A 25,394-nucleotide genomic window follows, 5' to 3' on the forward strand; every position below is an offset into this window, starting at 1 on the left:
GAAAGATTTCCCCTATGAAATTCCTTCAAAATTCATCAAAGGAAAATGCAAAAATTTCTCATGTAAAAACTAAAATGCAAATGATCTCTTTCTAGAAAATTAGAACAAGGGCTGAGCACAAGATCAAAGTAAAATGCCTTATCATAAGTAAATAAATGTATGTTTGTGCATTAACTGTATCTGTCAACATTTCTGTATGCTGTTAGTTGGGTTTTCATTAAAGCAGGAAGGATTAATTTAAATTAAACCGAGTGAGATCTTTATTATCAAAGTAATCAGCTGCAAGCAAGTTGGTTAATTCCATTTCTACATTTATAAACGCTCCTCTTTCGGAATGAACCTTTTCCATTGGAATAATTTTCAAGTGGTTAAAAATAAAGACAGAAGGGAAACTTGCCTGAAGTCTCGTACATCACATTTGCTGTGCTGTTGTTTGGTTGAGCTCTACTGGAGTCTACTCTGCAGGCACTGGAGCATCTACTATGACTGTATAAAATGTGTTTAATTGGCATGAAAAGGCACTAACAGAGTGCTGGTGGAGTTTCCATTAGCTGAGAGGATATCTTATTTACTTTAGTTGAGATGGAGGGCAAGAGGAAAGCGAATGTGTACGTGTGTGTGTGTGCGGGTGTGCTGTGGGGGGGAGTGGGAATCACACACACTATAAACCCCACACAGCATTTATAATGCCTCTAACCTCCAAATCCCCAGGAGAACGGCTCGCAAAATGTTTTCCTAATTATAATTTTGCAGATTTATGTTTAACACGGTTTGCCAGTTGTGAAATTGGCAATGACGGTAATACAATTTGACGGGGATTTCATGTTAAAAAATATGCATTTTTATAACATACTTTGCCCACAACCAAGTGAAAGAACCTGCAAGTAGCCAGTTACACATATAGGTATGCGCATGTTTTCATGGTAATTGATACAGAGACCAGGTTGCATTAAGAATTGATGGGGTACTGTATACGTTGTGTTACAGTCGCTCCAGAGAGTCTATGAGATCCCAGCTCCCTGCTGAGCACATACTTATGTCAATATTTCTGTTAATTGTTGCATTACAAATTGTTACATATCCCAGTGGTGGGAGTTCACATTTGTGCCTGCAGTGGAGCTGACAACACCTCCACATGGTCCCAGGAGGCTTCAATATATTGTGGGATTTGCCTTTTGAAAACGTTATCACAGTTTATCAGTCCAATGTCATTCTGCTCAGCACTAATAGAACAGAACCCTCCACTATGCTGTGGGGCTGCCTGTTCCCATATCTCCCCTCCACGCACCAACACTTGGAGCTTGGAGCATCTGCACAGGATCACGAAACCAAATCAAATGAAGATTGATCCCCCTCTAGTTTTAGCATGGCTAAATCACATGATTTTTTTCCCTAAATACCAGGTCCTTGGTGCTAGTGTAGGGACTCATTAGTGGTGCACTGGTGTTATGCAGGTTCCTGAATGTGTCATGCTAAATAGTAAATGGCATTCATTTGGTGAAACTCAACAGTGTTACTGACTTCAACACACGCAGGATCAACAACAGGCAAACCCAGATCGTAAAAAAATACCTAGATGTAATTTTGTATTTTTGCAGGGATTACTGAAAGAACGACCCCAGGAGTTGGCTCCACCAGCCACCTAAGAGCTGATGGTTGCAATCAACCCTCACTGTGCCTTGCAAGCACCAGCCCCCAGCAAAGAGCAGGACAGCACATTTTTGGAAGATGAACTTGGATAAGCAACGTGAAATAGATTTTCTGGAAGTATTAATATTTACTGTGCTCTCCAGTTCCTTTAATTTCTTGCACTTCAGTGAAGAGGATCCTTTCTTGTGTGAACTACAAGAGGACAGTTACAATCCTCTCTCTGGTGACAGATACATATGACAAACAGGCAAATTTACTGTCACCAAAGGATCTGAATGAATTCTTAAATAGGGGGGCAGGTTTTCCCTGGACTCTTTACTCTGGGGGAAAAAAAGAGGTGTGTAGTGGGACAAGGCATTTTTCTTCTCTCCACTTTTGAGAATCCCTGAGATCTTGAGGGGACCCTGAGCCATGGGAGGGGAAACCCTACTCTTTAGCATTCCTCCCAAACCCCCGCATCCTCACCAGCTTCCTGCCACTGGGCTTTACTGGGGGAGGGGACTGGTGGTTCATCACCCCAGAAAATCCTCATAAATAGAGATTCCACAACAAGGAGACTCTGTGCAAAAGGCTAATTACAGCCTGGGGCTGCATTAACCTTTAGTGTGGGTTCCCCACTGGGATCTTTGTAAGACTCTGAGTGTGTGAGTGTGTGTGTGTTCATGGTTTGTGTGTGCACACAGACCTTCTCCTGTCCTTTATTTTCCCATTCTCCCTGTGCTTTCCCATATACACATGTTTTAGGGGTACAGAAAACCTTCTGCATAGTCCAAGGATTTGTTCACTGGGAAAGTCAAGGAAAAGACCAGACCCTCCCATTTCTCCTTGATGTGAAACTGAAGTGGCTACAGAATTCCCTCCTGAATGAGAGCTGGTAGCACAAATCCAACAAGACAATAACAACTGGCTTGTCTGTGGGAAGCAGCTGATATAGAACCACACTGTCAAGGAAAAGCCACCCAATTCCCCTTGGAAAAGCAAACAGAATACAATCAGTGTGAGCCAGGTGCATTAATAAATATTAGGACAGATGTAAATTTGTTACTAAGAGCAACCAGTGGTCTAATAGTTCATATGAAAGCTTGCAGGGATGATGTAGATATTCAGGTAAATCTCTGTGCTTTTCCTGGGCAGCTACTGTAAGTAGGTAAAATTGAAAGCAAAACTTCACAAAATTTAATTCACTGAAGTTGATGCTGCAAAATGACTATAATAGAGACCAAAGTCATTCTAAACTTGGAGATCTTATGAAGAAAAATGCTGTAACTCATCTGATTTCTGGTCTTGCCTACACAATAATCTGACTGAGGCTGACATGAAAATGTCAGCCTATATCAGATCTCCACATATTTGAAAGCTCACAGAAAAATTACCAAAGGCCTGGTGCAGCCTCACCAAACCGACGACCCAAAAGCTCTTGGGGTACAGTGTTGCTACAGGAGTGACTGTTTCACTTCCTCACAGAGTCATAGAATCATGGAATGGTTTGGGTTGGAAGAGACCTTAAAGCCCATCTCATTCCAACCCCCTGCCATGGGCAGGAACACCTTCCACTAGACCAGGTTGCTTCAAGCCCTGTCCAACCTGTCCTTGGACACTCATCAGTCTCTGGACACACACTCATCCTGCTGGATCTACCAAACCAGTAATACCAACTACTGCTGGTCCTGAAAGGCTACTTTCTCACTGAAACAGCACCAGAAATCCAGGCAGCACAACAGAGTGACTTATTCAAACCCTTCCCACAGGGAAAGACAAGAACAGCAAGAAACTGTTTGGTTCCACTGAGGGTTTTTACTTCAGGGCTTCCCAAAGGACCAATTTCTCTCTGTGTTTTATTTAACCATGGAATGCTTTAATCAAACAACAGGGACTCCATAACCAGTAGGATTCAAGTGAATGTCTCAGTGCCCACCACTACTCTTTGATCCTTGTCTTCAAAATGTTTCTAGGGTATCCATAAAGGTCTGGAGCACTAGGACATGAGCCAAAGGCTTCAGTCCCATCTCCCAGTGGGCAGGTGAGGATGTGGCAGGATTCCCACCACACACCAGCCCCAGACTCTAAACTCATTCACTCCAGTTAAATCTCACCACCTTTCACTTCAGCAGCACATCAGACTTCTTCAGAGTGGCCTTTGCAAACATTTATCCCAATAGGTAGTTTCATGTAATAAAATAAAACCTCAGCAAAATAGAAAAGCCTCCCATACAAACAATAAATCCCTACCAAAATCGGGTCTGCCACTGAACATCCTCTTCTCCTCAGGGACAGGAGGAGGGAAAAACATATGACAGATGTTAATCACCTTCTTTAATGAACTGCTTAGAGATATTTAAATACGGTGGTGTTGATTGTGGTGTAAGAACATATGTACAGTAGTATAAAACAAAGTAGAAACATGATGTATTATTAATACACCCTAATTCCTTTACATCTATTTAGAGGCATGGTGAGGGGAGAACATACTGTGTATTCTCACCGTGGCTTTTCTTGGATATAAAGAGACTCTCTGAAGCAAATTCTTCAGCTTACTATACTTCAAGAAATAGTAATCTAAAGCATCAGACACTTCCTATTAAAGTTTTAAAAACATGGCTTTAAGTCATAGATTACATTGAATGCTTTAATATTTCATCTGATTCAGTAGCTTTTAAACCCCACAGAGGTCACATTTGGAAGCATTAGTCCCTTTTTACAGCATCTCCAAACATCAAATAAAAATAAAAATTATTAGGAGGAATAGAGCCATCTGTAGAGGCTAATAATGTGTCAGTTTGATATTATTATTAATAATACTATTATTTCTGTTTCATATTAGGGAGATCAGGATTGCTAATGGCTATAAACTAGGAGTGATAGCCTTCATTCTGGCCCATCTGTGTTGCAACCAGAGCAGTGTGAGAGGCTCCAGTTACAAACCAGTTGTTTCTCCTGGCCCTATTTGGTGTCCAGTGTTATCCCTAAATCCTTGGCATGCCCAGCTCAGGTCTGGGATCTGGTTACAATAGCTTGGGCCTGATCCCTGCAACAGGATTTAATGGTCTTGTGACTGGCTCAAGGTCAAGCACGTTGTGACCAGGTACCCAGGGCTGATGAGTTTGGACACACAACGTAACCCATCCTGACTTCATCAACCACGGCAGGAAAAGCTTCCTACCCAATCTTTGGGAAAGGAACGTGGAGTAGAGGGATTTGAGTGGTGGCTTGCTCCTGATTTAGCAATAGGAAGGCCAACCTTGCTCTTGGTTCTCATCAAAGGTTTCCTTCAGTCAGCTCAGCAGTCCATCACTCTCAGCTTGGACTAAGAGTTAGTTCATGTGCCACAAAGCTTCACTTCATACTGTGCCTTTTCCCTGTGAACCCACCACCCCCCTTGGAAAACAAATGTGCTGGCATTTCTGGTGGTGTGACTTGGCTTCGACACCTACAGTGAATAATAATAGTTAATTCAACTAATTATAAATATTATGATAAGATACAAATGAAGAAGTGTCTATTGTGCAGAAAAAGCTCAAGGACTCACCAGGCAGAGAGCTCTGGTTTAAAGAGTACAGCAGGATCATTTCATTAGCCGATTAAACCAGCAGCGCTGAGCAGGCACTTTCCTCCTCCCTAACACCAAATACGTACAGACCGTGCTCCCTTTCCCCTTCTATGTTACTGTTTGGGGTCATATTTAGTGCTGATGATTTGTAATTTATCCAAGAGGTACAGGCACATTTCCCCCAGGTAACATTTGTAAACAGAAATAAAGCTGCTGGTGTATTGTTTGCCTCAGAAATTCTGCAATTCTAGTGTGCCATAGAGTAGGCAGTGATGTGTAACCAAGGCCAGTGATAAAAAGAAACTGCAATTGTTTTTTTTAAGGTACAGCTCTAAAACTGTACTATGTGGATTTCCATGGTGTAGCAGCTCAGACAGAAATTACTTTTTTCCCCTCTATAAGAACTAGTTATCTGATTCTCTTTTGTTTCCCTTATTCCAATGTTCAGTTGCATTTTAGTGTTCAGAGCTATAAGGATGCATTGAAACTTATGGAGCCTGACATTTTAACTATCTCATCTTAGCATGATTCATCTCAATTTACTTTCTTCAAAAATGTAGCCTGGAAGAATATGAACCATTTTGGGGGCTTGCTAGAAGGCCATAAACTCCATTAAAGAGTATAGTATCAGCTGCCTTCCAAAGAGGGTTTGCTTGTTATGGGTCTCATCCTGTAGAAGTAATAGGTGCCTTCTGGGAAATGCCATGTAGTCTCAAAGGTTGAATTCACAGGACTGGGGGGGGAAACTAAGCCCTGGATTGTGTCCTCCATCCTCACAGTGTTCTGTGCTCTGCTGTAGCAATAGCAGAACAAAGAAATGCAGTTGTTTCTGCTCTGCATTTGAGCCTTAAGCAGAGCAGAGGCACCTCAATAGTTAAATAATGAGGACATTAAAAGAGCCTCAATAAATTTGATGGGTTGGTATGAGCAAACAAAATCATTCATATGATATTACACAAGTGTCTGTTCAGAAAACACACGATTTTGGAGCTATGGCCACATGTGTCACATGTTCTGGGGCAAACCCTCTGTCACATCAAGGGTCAGCACTCTATCCAAGTCAACAGGGCTGTGACAACTTACACCCATGGGGGCTGTGCCCTTTTGTGCAAAACTCTTGTCACAATCCAGTTGCAGCACACACAGAGCCCTGGCAGTGTGACCATAATGGGGTGAAGTGCTCCACAGCCAGCAAGCTGGGCCCCAGCACTGAAAGGACAGGTTCCACTGCTGAGACTCAACTTCCGCCCAGATTTTGGATTCACGTGAGCTCTGCCTACCGTGATATGAACACAGACTTCAAATATGACTTCAAAACCCTGAGCAAACCCCCTGCAAATGAGCAGTAAACAGCATTCTGGGCTGTGGTGGGGAGGTGGACACATGACTGTCTCGCCAAGAGTTCAATGACACTTCACTTGGTCTGTTCCTCTCCTGCTCTTGCAGTCACTGATACAGTGAAACAATAATATATCACTAGACCTGACCCTTTGGCCTTTATGAATTATCTGTTTTAGAAAGATGTGAAACCACCTTTTATATCCAACATAATAGATATTTAGACATTGTAGATCAATAGTGAACAAGTTTTCTGGTTATAGTTAATGGGTGCCAGAGGGGCATTCTGACATTGACCTCTGACACTCCCGTTGACAAGAAATCTATAGAGGAAAAAAATAGGAAAGACTGCCAGGTTTTAAAGTTATGAATATAGATCTACAGCGAATAATGGTAATTTTCATTGAGCAGGAATTTTTCATACTTTCCGTTTCAGATGAATTTCTCCAAAATCCTTAATTCTGACCAATGTAAAATTAATAACTGGCCCTCGGTGAACATGGGAAAACAACTGTTCAGCTATATGACACAATTTGCCATTTTTTATTTGTATGATATTGTTCTGCTGTCAAAGAAGACTTTTTCCTTTATAAAATAGGCTGTCATTTATAATTCTAAACCAGCACAGATTTGTTAAACAGTCACCTCATAATGGGTCTGGCTGCGAAGAAATACAGGCTCCTGCTTCTTGAAAGAAATGGATCTAAGATGATTTTGAAAAGAAAACAAGTTTTCTTTTTTTCTTCAGTAAGAATTTAACATTATGATTTCTCACCAAATTGGCTGGTAATATCTACTGCCATCAAAGCACTGAGATAAATCCTTATTTCTTAATATTCAGATACTTTAGCTAATTCTCATGTAATTAATTGGTGTGGTAACAGAGTAGTAACAGAGGAGAGGCTGTTACTAAAGGTGGTGACAGCTGCGAGGATAAATGATATTGCTGTATCAAATACTTCTGGTGCTTGGTAAAGAAAGTTGTATTCCCCAGTTTAATGGAATCAGGAAAAGAGAGTGCATTCCCAGCAGCCTGTTTGGCACTGCAGCGCTATCCAGCAAGTGCTGGTAATGAAATTAGCTCTGTCAGCTCCAGCCAAGTGAAATCCTTGGGAGAGGAGGGTCGCCTTCCTCCCCAAGCCCATCCCTGCCCTGTCCCCACTGTATTATTGTGTCACACTCCAGTGACGCCGCGCCGAGGTCCCCGTGGCCTTCCCGCGGCGCAGCACCATGGAAAACACATTTGTCCTGCCTGCTCTTTTCTTTTACCCCTCCTCTCATCCCGGGCAAGATGAATCGCTGCAGGATCCAGCCTGACTCCGAGGGCAAAGCCAGGTCTTGAGGAGGTAACCTGCCTCCTACGGCTTAAACATTTTAATTAATTTTAACACTAATGCTCCAATGAGAGTTAATCACTCTGCTGCGGTGCCTTCTAATTTACCAAGTTTATTCATTAAAACTTTCCTCCCTGAACTTCGATTGAATGTCATGCTTTTTAAAAGGCCTCTCAAACAGCCTTAAGGCTTTTAAAACTGATGCTGGAACACTTTTTACAATTTGCTTTGCAAGGAAGAATGTGAAAGTGTGGTGGGAGAGGGGTGAGAGACTCAGTTAAAACAAAGTTGCTCCAAGTGTAGTGTGAGGGCTGCTCAGAAATACTCCAGTAAACACACATGGGACTAAGATTATCTCCCAAACATCAAAGATATGTCTTAACTTTCACAAATCCTGCACCAAGACATTTAACAAGCCTCCAGTATAAAACTGTCCACATGATGCTCATGCTGCCTTTTGTCACTAAGTGCAAGAATGTAATATATACTCCATGACTATTAATTTTATGAGATTGTACTGTTATATGTTTTATTGCTGTGCTGTATAACAAAAAGCATGGTCATAATCTTATTTGTTTTAGATAATATATTTGCAATGTGTTTGCTAATCTAATTATTTTAGAATCAATATAATAAAACCTTAAGTACACAGTTTGGTCTATTAATTGCTATAACTAAAATATGAAATTTATTGTTTAAATGGAGGTTCTTTATTTCAAATTAACTGAAGCAAAATGTAATCTTTACCTTTTTAATTAACTGTATTCAATATTAGGTAAAAAAATACCTCACATTTCCAGTTTCTTAATGAAAGCTGCAGTCAGAAAGGTTGACATTCAATCATACATTTAATTGGCTTTTTTAAAGTCATTTACATTACTTGAGTGTCCAAGGAAGTTGCAGTTAAGATTCTCTGCACACAGTTTTGTTGGGAAATTTCCCCAAAAACCTACATGCAGAAAAATTTATAAAAATACAAAAAACTCTGTGGGCATGACTGTAAAGATATGTAAAGCAAAGTAAAAATACTTATTTATATATTTTCTCTATGGGCACTGGGAGCTCTACGCAGCACCAGGGCTGCAGCAGGATCCATGATTTCTTTCAGCTGTGGAGTGCACAACTCTGTTTATATTTTTATATTTTCTATTATGCTTTATTTTAGTTTTCTTCTGCACTATGCCTTTATTTTGGGAAGTAGCTGAACTGTCAGCACAGACAGTCCCTGAGGATCTGAGCTGTCCTGAGCAGCCAAGCCATTTCGGTGAGGTTTCATTGTAAAAGCCCCATGACACCGTGGGTGGTTCAGTTAAGAAAACTGCCTCAAGTGTCTCTATTAATACCAAATTTCTGCCTCTGTAGCTCGTATGAGCTCAAAGTTTACTCAGGCAATGAAAATGTCTAGCTAGAGATTAAGGCTAACCTTCCTCAAGTTTATAAATCACCGCCACTTCTCCATTTGAATCGATTTTAAATATGAAAGAACTGTGATTCTTCCCTCTTCTATTGCCTTTACACTTCACCCACTGCCCTGCTGCTTCTCCTGACATTGCTCCAGGATTTTCAGAAGCCTGGAAAGTGGTGTCTTGTGCATGAGGAAACGGACTGACATGTCCAGTGAGCCTAAAGCACCTGGGACAGGATTCATGGCACATTTTCAGGATGTGCACGTGCACGTGAGCTGTTGGCATCTCACTGTGTCCTCAGCAGGGATGAGCCGCTGTCTCCAGACTGAGGAATATCTGAGCTTGAGCTGGCTGTGTTTGTCAACTTTTAATCCATAATTAGGGCATCTGAGATTTAAATACTGCAGCAATACAGCTTAGAATCATAGAATCATAGAATGGTTGGGGTTGGAAGGGACCTAGAGATCATCAAACATCCACACAGTTTCCAGCACCGCTGCCTCCATCTCCAGCCAGCCTCCTAGTTTTGTTTTGCCTCATCTACCTGTTACATTTCTGGCTGAGAAATTAAATTCTGGGGGAAAAAGGTATTTTTAACAGTCTTCTTTCGCACTTGGGAATTCCTGCAGCTCTCCTTACACCCTCTTGGAGCACATTCAATCCTGGGGTAACTTCTCACTCCCTTGCACTGTGCTGACAGCTGCACTGCCTTTTTCAAAGTCAAACAAGTGTCATGATTTTTCCTAGAATTCCTCCTTTAAAATTCTACTATTAGTGTTTCCTTAAGGAAACACTCAGGAAACTCTGCTTATTCACATGCTGCTGCATTTTAAACCTTTCTGCATCCTTTTCACACAAACACGTCCATTAGTGCATTGTATTTTGGGATGGAAATGTTCATCAACTTCTCAGGAATGATTGCCCCGTTTTTCTCATCTTCCTGGGAAATTTATGAATCGATATTTTCAGCTTCATTGCTGCCCAGGTTCTGTGAAACAATCCTTATGTTCAGATCTTTCTATGGGCTCATCAAACTGAAAGTCCTATTGAATTGGCTGCAGTTCTGTTTCCACCTCATTATGGTGGGTGGCACCGGAACATTTGGACAATTGGAGCAGGAGTCCTTTCTTCCCATTCCAAACAGGAAACTTTATTAGAATAAGAATTGAATTACTCCATCTCCTGCCTCCCCTCTGCAGCGCTTAAATCAGAAGCCTTCACAGAGATCCTCCTCTTAACTTCATGGATTTGTGCAAAGGCACATGTCACAGTGGCTCTGTAAAACACCAGCGCTCCAACTGCGTTCTCATTTCCACGTATACGTGTGTCATATTTAATAAAAAGGTTAGGTTTTCTTCAGATATTAGTTCTTATAACCACAGCCCTTTTTCTATACTCTGTGTAGATGCCCCTGTCCAAACCAGAAATAATGCTGAATCGCATTGGCAGAGAAAATCCCCAAATGAATTTCAAATAACAAGTAGATTTGTAAAACTCAGACTTTTCCAGCAGGCAAGTCACAAACAAACAAAAACCTCTGCTTTCTTTTAAATCCATTAGTAGTTATGAACAGCTAACCCAGCTCTAGTCATTACCCAGCAATGAAAAATTGACAATAGAGTTATTAGGATAATATACGTAATTAATAGAAATATTAAAAGATTCACTATTAACCTGCATTTGCTCAGAATGCCAGAGGGGTGATTAGTTAGAATGGCACAGAATATTTTACAGTACTTACTGCTCTTATAAGAAGTCAGAGAGACGAAAACGGAGATCCAAGCCTCTACTGGATTGAAGTATGACCTTAATGGTATTCAAGTCTTTAAGCAGGAATGAAGATAAAGAGAACATGGAAAAATTATGCTTTGAACTTACCAAAGGGATTAAGGCAGACCAAAAAGATGTAATTTTTTTTGTCAGGTAACTGATATTTTAAAGTTAAGGTGTTCCAAAACTTTTTTGACTGGAAGCAATTCTCCATATTTAACACTTCTTGCAGTTCAATATGTTATTAATGATCAGGTTTTTATCTGAAAACACTACAAATATCTCTTAATTGTGCATCAGACACATGAAGTGCACAGAACAATTCTGTAAGTTATAAGGGGTCTGCAAATCACTATCTCACATAAAATGTGTATGTATTTCATGTACTTCAGCAAAACACAGGTTTAAGTTCACTTCAGAAACTATTTATTTAACTGCAGAAGTTGATAAAGTTGCAGTAGGGGTTTTATAAAATGTATAAAAAATTGGCTGAGGAAAAAGTAACAACAAAGATTTGTTGAGAAGAATCAGAGAAATATATTGTGGTTTATTAGTGCTGTGGCAGATGGATGGACTTTGTGGGAGCTGGGTTTGTCTGTGGAGAGGAGTCACAGCTGAATTCCAGAAGGCTCGGCCAGATCTGGCCCCGATTTCTCTCTCCCAATAAACTGATGAGCTTTGTCTCCTTTTGTTATATGGGCTCAGAAAAGTCCAGGCATTAATAACAGTACAGTTAAAAGGAAAAAGAGGAGATCCCACACCTCATTATCCCTCTTCCTGTTTGAGAGGTGGTGTGAGACTGAATTAGTGTATGCTTGGGAAGCACTGGAAGAGCTAAGCATTGCAATAGAGATGCTAATTTAGAATTAAATAGATCACTGGGAACCAAGTTCACCAACAATAAATCTTAATTCAGTCACCTGGAAACCCCAACAAAGCTTTGATGCTATAGAAATTGCATGGATTCCTCTCCCTAAGTGTCTTCCTGTAGGAATGCAAAGTCACTTCCAACTAATATGACAAGACAATATATGTTGATTCCTTGCAAGGCCAAGACTCATTAAGGATATAAATCAGTTTTCTGATTTGTAACTTCTAAAACTTTAATTTTGGAAAGGAACTTCACATACAGGTTCAAATTTCGACATCCCTCTTGTTAACTCCTACTTAAAAAGGTGGAATCAACAGAAGTTGTTGGAGTCCCAGCCTTAGCCCTGCAAAACTTGAACATATATTCAACACATATCTAAATGGATGAGAGATTGAGAAAGTTAACAAAAAACACATTTTCTGCCTTAAAGAAATATTTCCTCCTGACAGATTTTGGATTGCATGCTCTTTGAAATATTGGAGCTATCAAAGCCTGTTCCCAGGGGAAAAATACTAAAAGTTACCAGCACTAAGTGCAAAATATGGGACATCCACACAGTCAAATACATGTCAGTATATGCAGATATAAAATCAAATCACACCTACAAATAATACAGGCATCAACAAAAATATTTATGAATGAGAAATTTAATTTCTTGGGAAAAGTCACAATTAAAATATTGTTGTTCATATTCAAGGACTGCTTGACAAGTCTGTCTTGTCCTGAACGTGCATTTTGAACTCTCTGCTCTATCGGACTGTCTGGGATAACTTGCTACAGCAGTCTGGGGAGACACTGGGACACTGCAAAGGGAAGAGGAGGGAAGGCAGGCTCTGGAGATGAATTCAGGGGTTAGTCTCTGCTTACCCAGGCTATAATTAGCAGTGGTATATGACAGAATCAAAGCAGATTTATTTTGAGCTAGTTTGGTTAATTTTTAAAATACGAAAATTCAAGATAAATGGATGAAAAATTAAAGAGATTTCTAAGAAGGAGAAATCCAGGGGAAGAATGAACCTAAGTAACAAATTTTAGGTTAAGGTCATGATTTTGCTGTATTCACCATCATACAGTGAGGGTGCTGAATTGTGAGTCTCCTGGAATTATCCAGACTTCAAACAGAAGAGGGTTTCCTTTTTAAGTACTTCTGTTTTCTACTATATAAATAATACCTCTCACCTTGTCACAACCCTTATCTGATGCATCAGAGTACAACTGGACACTTTTGATTCTATGATTTTTAGATTATTCATTCAAATGATCATAAAGTGGTAGAATAGTCAAGAAATGTTACATCTGGACACAGGTAACTAAGAAAATATGGCCCCTACCTAGTTCACAAAAATAGGGTGGATTGGGATGAAAGAGATTTTATTTTCTCTCCAAAAGAAAAAAAATATACAAAAAAAAGATTCAGAAGAGGTTTCAAAAACAGTCAGAGAACAAGGAGAAAGAACAAAGCAGAGAGAAAGAGGGAGCCTCCTCTACAACTCATCTACTCCCTATGGGAAGAAGTACTCACTGAGTACTCAGCAGTCCTGGAAACCAAGCCATACTTTCTTGTGTTTAAATAGAGAGGTGAGGCTTCAAAGAGGTAAAATTTTAAGCCAGAATGGAATATCTTCATTTAACTTTTGTTTGCTTTGAGAATTCCCTACCTAAGGTGTCACCTGGAGCAGGCAGGATGCAGATATCACATGGAACTTGTCACCACAACTCTGCCTTCCCTCTGTAAAACGGTGCTAACTCACCCCAAAGGACTTCTGAAACAATCCAATGAGCAGTTCTATCTATTTTTATAATGTTTTAAATACTTTAAAGCTTTGTTTCTTTTTTTCTTTCTTTCTTTAAAGTCGATAGTGCATTTACAAAAATTAAGCAGAAAATTAACTTTCCCAAATGTCTTCAGCAATTGGAGAGAATTTCCAGCAAGTGCCAGATCTTTCAAACGAACAAAATGTCTCCTGATTTTGGCATTATAATCCAAAAGTTCTCATTAGCTTCTTCAATTCATTTAATATCATTTACCCCTCCCCACAAGTTTTTAGGTGGTGGAAAAGATTAAAGATGATCCCATAACAGTCTGTTCACTATTTTACATTCCCTGACCTTTTGTGTAATTTGATATGTTCCTTTGGATGTCTATTCCAAGCATGGTGGGTGAGAGCTTGATTTATAAACAGTGTGTGCACACAGGATTTTTATGTACTTTGTTCACCCCATCAGTTTTTTCTGTAGTCATTTACAGTCTATTTGCAATTCATTAAAGTACTTTTCTTTTTGTTAAAACGGTCTTTCTTTTTTTTTATGTTTCTATGCCAAAGTAGGTTTCTTTAGAGAAAGGAAAGTCTTCAGATGCTGTGACAGCTGTTATGGGGTCCCCTGCTTATACTTCATGTTATGGATGTCTCAGCTGGAGCAGAAAAGGGGCAGGTTTGCTTTGAAGGAGGTTTTTGATAAAAATCCAGCTCTTTCCTTACCTTTGTCTTCAATGTTAAGCAATGGAAGATGATTCTCCCCACTAAAATTCAAAGAAAGTATCTTTGAAAGAGCAGATTTCTTGGGATTTGGTGCAGGATAAGGATATTTTTCCTTTACTCATAGTAAGAGAGTTTAGGAACACTACATTAGATGAAGAATGAATCTAAAAATGTAAAGCTTGTACCATGTCCTGCCTTGTTCTCAGCAGCCAGGTGTGCAGCTTTCTCAGTGCACTAGAAATGGGAATCCTCATTGGATGAGACATGGAAGGAGACCTCTATGAGGTAATACAGTTCTCACAAGATCCCAAGGCTGGAATTCAGGATAGCTCAATCCCAAAGGAAAGGAGGCCCACCAACCTCTCAGGATTCTGGGGACCCAACTGATGTGTGTGACACTGTGGTGGTTCGGGGACATTCCCAAACTACCTACAGAGGATCCATGGATTTGGATCTCCAGGAACAGCAACATCCCACAGAAGAACAAACCACAGAAAATGAATCTCCAGGTCCCCCTGTCCAGTAGCAAGTTTCTTTTTTCAAAGAGAATAGATCTAATTCAATGCACAGCTTAAAAACTTACTAGAAAACTCTGGTTTTTCTTCCCAAGTCCCTCACTGCTTCTCACCACTGAGTGTTTCTCTGCCCTCTGCCTCCTTTCAGGAGTACTGATGTGCTCTGCTCAGCCTGTTTAGTCACTCTTTATTCACTGTATTTGGGGTTTTCTGCAGCCTGAGTAATGTTACAGCACAAATTTAGTTAAAATAGGAAAGCAAACATATAAAAAGAGCCATTCCACTACTACACATTCCCACTTATGTGTAGCTGTCCTTTAGCAAAAGTAGCATATTTGTCAGTGCCAATCATTTGGAGGGATAAAAAGACAGTCTTTTGTTTCTTCTGTCATGTCCTACTTAGTAAAACAAATCCAAATACTCCTATTTTCTTCTAAATATACTGATTTTTCTCCCTTGAGCTCGGTGAGGAAGATGTACTGGATGAGGCATTAACTAAATGCCAGACATCCAGGGGGAGCCAGGGAATGTGGTGTCGTTAGCTATCCAGTAATCAAGGCAGAAGGCAGTTTTTAAGGATTTATATATGATCCAATTTTCTGTTTCTCTGATACTTGTACGTGTCATAATTTTCCTTGTATATAAACCCTCCTGCATGAAAACGTTTGCTGGCAGGAAATGTCTTTTCGTTGTTGGTTACCTGCTCTGTGGCTCCAATCTGAGGGTTTACAGATAAAAAAAGAATGGTTTCATCCCTCTGCCTTGCACTGCAGTTAATGGCAAATGTTTCAGTGCTCTGGAAAGGCTTTCTCTCTCTCTGTGGGGAGAACTATTTCTGATCCCCAATGTAGCAGTTAATAAAGTCTCAATAGTCTTTCCACCATTTCCCTCAGCACCCGTTTGCAGTCCTAAAACTCTACTGCTGCTGTCACTCTCCAGCCTCTCCAATCTTCTCTGCCAAATGATGTTTTCCTTAGCAGGAACTTCCAATGTAGCCCCAATTGTTTCTGTTTTATTGAGGGATTCCTCCTGAGTGGATTTTTCGATAGCATTTTTAACCACACCAGCAGCCACGCTCCTCTAAAGCAAAATTATCTGCAGCTCCCCAAGATTTAATAGCAGTAAAGTTTTTAATGCTATCTTACTCAAGTCCCCTGAGCCTGTAATAGGTTCCTTCTCTTAATATTCCATTATGTCTGACATGCTCTTGCCATCCATGGAGAGAGATTGGATCTTGTACTTCAGGCTTCCAGACTATCACATTTCCTCCCTTTTCTAAAACACATCCTGCTCTTTCCTGGAGGTCATTCCCCCTCGTCTGGGAGTGGAGTGTGCCCACAAACAGTACAGAACAGGAAATCTAAGTCCAAAGAATTTTCATCTTTTGGCAAAGGCAGGTATTTTTAGGATATGTTTTAACCTTGGGTCTGTTTTCCTTCTCTCCAACAGTTATAAAGCTGTTTCAGAGTGAGATGTTTCTCAGCAGCACACGAGGGGTAACTCACAGTCAACACTGAGCCCAGCAGTGCAGGGGACACACACTGGCACTTCCACGAATTGGGTGGCAAAATTAAGATTTTAGGAAAAAGGAAAATCAGAATTCAAATCCTACCTGTGTCAAACCAGGCAGTGACAGTGCTCTCAGTAACACACCTTGTCTGCACAACTGTAATTCAGAATAAACAATGGCTGTGTTGAGAGGAGTGAGGAATTCCAATAACTACAGTGAATTTAGGGACAATTTGGGTAGAGACTTGTGTTGAGAGTGTTATCACCTGATCTGCATTAACTCTGCAAGTAAAAATGTGAGACCACAAAGAGATTTTTTTTGCTAATATTTAAGATACTCAGACAAAAAGCAGTTAGTTTTATTAAGAGTTGTACTTCTACTCTGTCTCTGCAAGAATATTAGCATATAAACTATACAACCTATACCTTTAGATATCTGTAAGTAATCACCAATTTAGAGTTATAATCTATCCCATTCTACAGTCTTGCCACTTTGTGATTTTTGGGTTATGGATTGATATTCAAAGCTGAATTAAGACAAATATTTGGATACATTCCTTCTTCTTATAGTTACAATTCCACTTTTACTAAGCCCAGTTCTGAATTTCAACAGTTAAAAATCGGATGTCGGTCTTTGATGAAAGGATCATCACCTGAACCAATAATTGTTATCCTTGCAAACCTCAGCATTTACACTGCTTGTACAGTGACAAAATGTATAAATCACCCCCAAGGCTCCTAATTACTCTCATTAGCAGTTGGTTTGTTATCCTGCAGGTGAACCACTGATCCCGCATTGTAAGGACAATAGCTGGGCCTGGCTTGCAGCCAAGCCTTGGCTGTATTTAGCATAACTAAATGCCACGTGCAGGGCCAGACTGAGCCTCCAGAAACTCAGATTTTGGGGATGCAGCTCTGAAACTTCCTTAACATATTCATCTTATTTGCTTTATCCACTTAGTGACAGCACAAGAGGTAATGGCTTGCATTGCTACCTGTCAACGCTAACTACAACACCCAAAAATTCCAGTGTTTTCACCAGGCGTGATCACATAAGGGCAGTTACACCATAAACAGTTGCCAAGTAATATTCACTGTATGTGTTTATGTATTATCACTCTCTCTGTTATTCCAGCATGGCAAATACCAACTGTTAATACTACACTGTAATTTCTGTCGTGTTCTCTAGTGCCTGGTAGGTGTGTTTATTTGTTTAGCCTCAGAATAGAATTATTAGAACTCATAAATTAAAAGTTGATTGCTGAAAAAATTATTAAGGCAGCTGGGAATTATCTGTGTTCATAGAGAAAAAATTGTTTTATGGTAATCTGCTACTATACAGCTACCACAGAGTATATACGTACTTCTGCTAGATGTATTTACATTTGATTCTGCTCAGCACTCTGTTTTCTCTCCGTGTGACTCTAAGGTAATTCCACCAGAGTAACAACAATAAGAGATGAAGTGTTTACCTCCTCTAGTAAATAGAATATCGTGGCAAAACCACTGCCCCGACAGCGCTTTACCTGTGCTGCTGCTTCCACAATTAGAATTGCAGGAGCATTAGCAAGGAAGCCTGATGTGAAGAGCACTGGATTTGCTAGGGATTCTCTGCCTGGAGTAGCTGAAATATTTAGATATGCGCATCTAAACAATCCTGAAAGGAATAAATAAAATCAACCCCCAGCTACCACTGTGGGGGAAAAGGCAAAGGATGTGATAATCCACCAAGCAGATTGACCAAAACCTTCTGCATCTTGCTTTAAAATTTAACAAGAGTGTTTAAATGCTGCTGTGCCACTCCTCGTCTGCACAAGAGAACTGCTGACAGTGCGGTTTTAGAGTAAAGATGGAGCACAATCTGTATGCAAATGAGATGTTAATATGGCATATAAAAGTAAAATTCAATAAAACAAGTTTGCACTGAGCACCGAGATCACAGAAATTTGGCCATGCCTTGGCTTTGGCACCGCACCTCACGGGATTTTTGCTGACTCAGTTTTCCACCCCTCCCGTGCAGTTTATGTGTGTTGTGTGATTTAGCAAATAAAACTAAACAGCATCTTTACTGCTAATGAAGTGAGATATGGGCTTTTACTTGTGTCCACTGCCATTTAATGACCTAAATATCTCCAGCACTCTCGATGGCCGGGTTGAAAGCCATATTGATTGCCCTGAAGTTTCTGCTGCTTGCAAAGAGCTCCACTAAAAAACAGTGACTCAGCTGCAGAAAGTAAGGTGGTTGTAAACATGGCTTGGATGGGATACTGCTGGAGTAAAGAAATTGTAAGAGTAAAAAATTCTGGCCTCAAGCGTTTGTTGACAACCTGTGATTTTCAACAACAGTTGGAACAGTCTGCTGGTAAAATTCAACACCACCCAAACAACCAACAAAGTGCTTAAGGAGTGAGGAAAACAAGGAGCTGTCCATCCCTAGCTGGAAGAAACTGAAATTCAGACCTAACAGAAGAATTTTACAGGTTAAATAAAAACATGAGTTAACTATGAAATTGCCCTCAATACTCTATTTGTAATACATTTTGCTAACCGTGTTAATTTTCATAGAATCCTTTGGTTGGAAAAGACCTTTAAGATCGTAGTGCTTTACAAACGTGAATTAATGACTCATCAGTCACTGAGGTGAGAGTTCAACCCCCATTTCACACAGCAAGAATCAAAAAATCCTAGAGAGAAATTTAAAGGTTTTTCTGCCCTATATTTTGCCAGAGCGACTTTCCAAGCCCCTTAGGAGTTTAGTTTACAACAGTGTGCTTTTGCTTACTCTGGTCTTACACAGTGCCTAAACTATAGAGTTACAACAAGTATTTTATAGTATACAGCTATGGATTTGACTCAGATGCTACACTAGTATTTTTTGTTTAAACTAAATTGACTACGTTTTGTTACTGTAACTGCCAGAAATTCCTAATTCCATTTTAAAGCAGTTGGGCAAAACCGAAGAGGCAGCATCCTTCTTTAGGATTTATATAAAGAATGAACATTTATTTCACCCATAAACATAAAACCCCAATTTACTCCATCCAGTGAGCATTCCTAATTTCTGGGGCTCTGTCTTTGAATATTTACTCCAAAAGTCCAGAAACCTCATGATATTTTCATGTAAATGGCATTTCTTCATAGTTGATGTTTTGTGTGTGAGTTTGAGACTGTGTGCCAAAATCTCTCTCCTCTTCACATTCAGTTCAGAAAGGGCTGTTGAGTCAAACTCCGGGTTTCAGAAGACAAGATTTGCAATTTTTATCACTTTGTTTTACATCAGTACTTCAACACTCCACTTTCACTACCAGGGCAGAGTATTGCACAGAGTGTGGGGATGAACAAAGCAGGGAAGGTGAGGGTGTGAGCCAAGACAGAAAGAGTTCAGCAGGAAAATGGATAGCTGAGCTCCTCGCTTGGCAAACCAGTATGAAACAGTAATGATTTGCAGGCACTGCAGAACAGATGATCTTTAAAGATTTAAAAGAGAATATGTTCTCCTCTTTGAAAGAGAAATAGTGACTTTTCAGATTTGAAAAAATCCTCATACCTTTGCTTGCAGTTTGTATTCAGCAACGATAACTCCAGAAAAATCCCTCTCTTTACCTCCAGTGACCTACTGAATCCTGCAATTATCTTCCATCTCTTCTAAGGTATTACAATAAAAAGAAAAATAACAACAACAGTGGGTTTTCTATCAGCATAAATATTTACAGTTAGATTTTAATAAAATTCATGCCATTTTCCTAATAGAAAATAACCTAATGATCTAGCAGGTTATGCTTGTCCTGAGGTTCCCTTATTTGCAGATCAAGAGGAGATTTCTTAGGAGATGTAAATTGGAGTGATCTTTATTTCAGGAGCTCTGCCTCAAACGAGATGCTGTCTTTAATCACCCCATAGGCAAAGGATTTATTCCTACAGGAATGAGGAATGTGAGGATTCTCCTCTGTTTATATTGGTGAAAGCAACTGGTTTGCTTCTGAAGGCTGGCTCAACTCTGCTGTTCTGTCATATCCAGGTGTACTCAGTCCCTGTGGGTGACAAACACCCCTGGTTTTGGAAAATCCTCCTGTGATGTTTGGTAATTGTGTTCAACCTGGAGTGCAGGAAGAGCATCTGCAAATCCTTTAAATAATGTGTCCTAAAGCCAACACTTGGATTTACTCCAGCAAATACCGTGTGTTTAGTAGCAGCTGATAACAAAACATCATTTCCCATGCTATGACTAGTCTTTAAGCATCAGTAAAAATGTACTTAATCCACTTATATTAAATTACTCTGCAATCACCATGGCAGTTTAAGGCTATGCCTATGTATAGTATACATTTTATCAGATAATTATTATGTTCTCTTAACTTCTGAGCATTACTTGATCTTTAATATCTATACAACTGGTATCTTTAAATGGATATTTTATTATATCTGGGCTACCACAGTCAGTGTGGCTGTGCTGTTTTTGAAAGGCATTTAAAGATGATGCTTTTTAATTGTCTGTGCTGAGGATTATGGTCAAGGACTCTTACCTCCATGATGTGCTGTCCCTCTTCAAAGCACTTTCCTACCCTCTCTTTATTCCTGTGGTACAAACCTGCCCTGCTGATGAAAGTGAAGCCAAGTAATTTCACCATGAAGTAATCCTGAACCCAGTCTTTCATCCCCTGTGGTTTCCCTGGGCTTTTAAGGTACCAACACAAACATTAATTTTGGATTACTCCATGAATTGGCACAGCACAGTTTTGTCTCCACTTAAGGAGTTCGGAAGCCTTGACCTTTTCCTACCTCTGCTGCTCACTTCCACTGTCCTCTTGTACAAGTCCCTTAATTTCTCTCTGTCTTACTGTCTACACCATAAAAAAAATAAAATAATTAATGAAGAACACATGCTATTGAAATTTTGGCCTGCAAACACCATGTTTATTTAAGCACAGCACTATGCAAAGGAAAGGAGCAACACTTCCTTTATGTGTTCCTACCAGTGCCATTTTATGTTCTGATGTGAAATATAACCATTTTACATTATTACATTTGGAAATGTCTGTTGTCAGGATCTATTTATAATTATGGAAGTGTTTCCCTTGAGTACCCTTAGCAACTAATTTCAGGATCAGGATAAATAGAAAATAAACTTATGCTGGGCTGTGTAGACATTTATCAAATCAAATGATTACAGAAAATTAATCTTTCTATAGTGGTCTATCAAGTCACAAGAAACGGAGTGCATTTTTAAATGCATGAATATCAGTGCTGGGGAAAAAATAAACAAAACCTCATGACCACCCACCCACCCAACCATAAACATTGATCCTATGAAAAAATCTAAATATGAGTAATTTTTCCTCTCACTACCTCACTAGGCCCTCACTGTGAATTTCTTTGGCAAACAAACCAATTGGATGGGCAAATATTTGCTCAATTTTCCAAGTGTGCTGGCTCTGAAATTTTTCAGCTGCTATCTGTTCACTTGTTTTCTTTTTATAAATAGATTTTTAAGAGGTTTTAAACACATTTATGTGGATCACCAGAACACGAGGTTCTTGGAGGGAGAAATTTGCTCACTATCTATTGAGATAATTTAATGACATTCAGGAGGCTTTAGGTTATCTGCATATACCTGGTTTAAACCTCAAGTTTGTTTTTAGAAACTATGTGAGCTAAAATGCTAAGGGCCAACCTTGATAGGAGATTTTGATGCTTCTGCAGTTGTGTCATTGTAAACAAGGTCAGAACATGGGCTGGAAGCATCAAGAGCCCTTGACCAACCCAGATAAGACTCTGCTCAGGCATCTATTGCTCTCCTCCCATTGAACCCTAATCCTTTCATTCCCAGAGATCCATGCACAGGGTGCTGCCTCCCAACAGGTGATGGCATGGATCTCCTCAGAGCCATCCCAGGCTGTATCCAGCAAAAGCAGCCCTAACACATCTAAAGGAAGCATTCTTGGAATGCTCTCCACCACACCTGAGCTGGAGCAGCTCAGCAACCAGGCACAGGCTCCCCTTCTCCTGCTCCAACAGGCACATTCCCAAAGCCACCTATTTATTTAATGTTAATGCCTCGTTGTCTTGACATTCATCATGTGCTAAGCTGGGAAAGTAATTAAAGTTAATTTCTGCTTGGGGGAGGATGAGAAAAGGTGGGGGGAGCATCCTCACTGTAAATTCTTATTCATATTTCTTTCCTGTTTTGTGATTCTCAATCGGAGTTTTCTAATAACAGATCATTTCTTTTTGTCTAACTTTAATCTGGCCCTGCTTGACAAGCACCATCCTTTTCATTGAAGGGTAAGACCACTTAAAGAAAGGCCAATAAGCCCTTGCACTGCTCAGCTGACTGGGGTGATTTGTCACCCTGTGCAGTGGTGGTCACACCAATGGATTTATCTCAAGGTAAATGGAGATGCTGAGACCTGGGACCTGGAGCTTTGATTAAGGCCCCCTTTTTGTAGTGTTGATAGATGTTGCTTGTGTTTATCTATTTGAAATGCCACTAAATCTGTGAATACAATGGAAAAAGAGAGTAGTTTGCAGCTGAAAACATATTAGTGATTTATGTTTCACTAAGAAGCACAATAGAGAGACAGAGGCTATTAAGAGGAGCTATTTTCATGAGAAATAGTTCTGCTTTAAAACATTATCAACCACACCTTGATAAAGACCTACATGCATGCATAATGGTGTTTACTTATCCCTTTAGTTGAGTGCAATATACATTTGGAATGCACAGCCCCAAATTATTAATAAGCCAGGAGACACTTTGCCATGCAAATGCACAGGAATAGGATACTTTGCATGTTAATTGTCTTCCAGAGAAAAAACCAGAGTAAAGCACTGACCCGGGACTTCAGGTGGACTCCACATCCCTTAAAACAGCTTCAGATCCTGCTGACCATTATTGCCAGCATTTATTCACAACATTTTAGTAGAAATAACCAGTGGGGTGACACAAAGGGATTATAATGCATCGATATAAGTTATAACATGAATCAATGTCAACAAGACGCACCCATTGAAATGAATAGGGTCAGATGAGAATGCTGGATCACCCTGACTGCCTGACAGTTACAAATGCATAACCTACTCTGCATAATAGGAGTGTACAAACCAGTAGAGATTTGTAAACTTGGTTCATTTCAAGCAGAACTGACCCACAGGAACGGAAAAAGGCAAAGCCAACTGAGCTGTCTGGAAATAAGTGATTCTGTAGTTTGTTGTTTAACGAAAGGCGTAATGAGGTTTCATTTTCTCAAGCTTGAATAGAGAACATGGACCTGAACTGCTGTGAGGTAGCCAAGCTATTTATCCACAACTTCAATTAAAAGGCAAAGATAACACATTCTCTTGCAAACACGTTTCTGTTTACAAATGCAAAATAAAGCTTCAGTGCTCTGCCCCGTGTATGCAAATCCAAAGGCACGCTGCAATTACATGTTTGGAATTAACTGCTCTGTGTTATGATTTATTGAAATGTTCTGAGGATTCTTAATGAACAGCGTTGGAGGGGGGGAAGGCTGGATAATGTGTGTGCACCTGGAGCATGAAAACTAGTACAGTAAGTTATGTACCTGTAGGGTGATGCTCTGGCTGTGGCTTGGCACTGCAGTGCACCGAGAGTGTAGCAAAGCTCTTAAATCTGGACAACACCTGCACCTCATTTGCTTTACAGAAGCGCCATGACCTGACTGCTGATGGTGAGCCCTCCCTTCCATCCTCGGGATTATGACAAGTTATTAATTGCCACCATTAGCTGCAGCAGCCTGCCTGAGATCTCTGCTGCTCTCTGGAGGTGAGAAACCGCGCGTGTGGATGCGGAGAGAGGAGCCGGGAAGCACTGGGGCAAACAGAGCAACAACCTGCCCAAAAGGGATTGTGAGGTTGTGAATAATTTATTAGAAAACATTTTTCTTTGTCCTTCCCACAGACCCACAAATCCTCCCTGAGCGCTCTTTACCAGCCTTGCAGATAATGTACTTACACATCTCAGAGCTTGCTAAATAGACTGAGCAGGCCAGAGTTCACTCCTCACACACTCCTGCCGAGTGCCTGGCACAGATGAGACACCCTCGTCCTCTCCTGGAAGTCCTTCCTATGGAATTCTTTTGTAATTAGCTAGAAAAGTGAATAAAAAATGACAAGTCAATGCTTGGAAAACAATTTCTCCCCCCTTTTATTTATAACTGTATACTGAGTATGTTAGTTCCCAAATTTCAGCACGGATTCACACCTCATTTCACCCTCCTTCATGCTCTTGCTTGAAGGTGCTCAACCTGTCTCATTAATGTTTTCAGACACAAGACATCATATCTCACCACCTAATAAAAAGGTTGTGATGGAAACAGGGAAAAGCAAGTTCATAACAGGACAGAGAGAGGAGTGTCAACTTCAGTAATTTACTGTGCAGCCACTGGCACACTGTGGGGAACTTTGGGTATGAGTGAAAGACCACAGGTTTCAGAGAGGACAAGAAGGGAAGATGACCGGGATGAAATATGAACTGATGTCAGCAAATAGAGCTTTGAGGGAGCTGTGCTGGTTTGGAGCACCTGAAGAATGTCTTGAGACACGCTCCTGAGACATGCCCCTTGAGCATGACCAGCGTTTGGGTGTGTGGGTCACCCAGAGGAGGAGTCCTCTGGAGAGTGTGCACCCAGGGTTCCCTCCACAGGAATCCAGAGAAGAGAGCAAGGGAGAAAAGAAGAAACTGGTCTTTGTCTCATCCAGGTCAGGAGTTAGGATGTGGCCATGATTGCTCCCACACTACAAACTCATAAGGATGTCAAAGACAGACATAGCCCAGTGGGGTAAATTACAGAGAGAACCTGAATTGTCAAAAGAGCCAAAGAAAAAGCTGTATTTTAGCAACCCTTTCACAATATTTACAAGACATCCAATACCACCATGTTCAATCTCTAACAGAATAAAAATATTCAGTGAATTAACAGCATTTATTTTAAATACCATTTTTAATTTTTACTAT

General features: G+C 40.2%; 1 long non-coding RNA gene across 1 annotated transcript in view; it reads right to left on the reverse strand.

The window, feature by feature from the left end:
• The window catches only part of LOC127476206 (uncharacterized), a 64,879-nt gene extending 40,359 nt beyond the window's left edge, over positions 1-24,520 (reverse strand). The window contains exon 1 of the long non-coding RNA XR_007906515.1: positions 24,393-24,520. This is a non-coding gene — a long non-coding RNA (uncharacterized LOC127476206). The remainder of the gene's footprint in view (positions 1-24,392) is intronic.
• Positions 24,521-25,394: the final 874 nt, after the last annotated feature.

The sequence above is a fragment of the Manacus candei genome, unplaced genomic scaffold, assembly GCF_025592945.1.
Source record: "Manacus candei isolate 608988 ecotype Guabito, Panama unplaced genomic scaffold, ASM2559294v1 h1tg000005l, whole genome shotgun sequence".
NCBI classification, from domain to species: Eukaryota; Metazoa; Chordata; class Aves; order Passeriformes; family Pipridae; genus Manacus; species Manacus candei.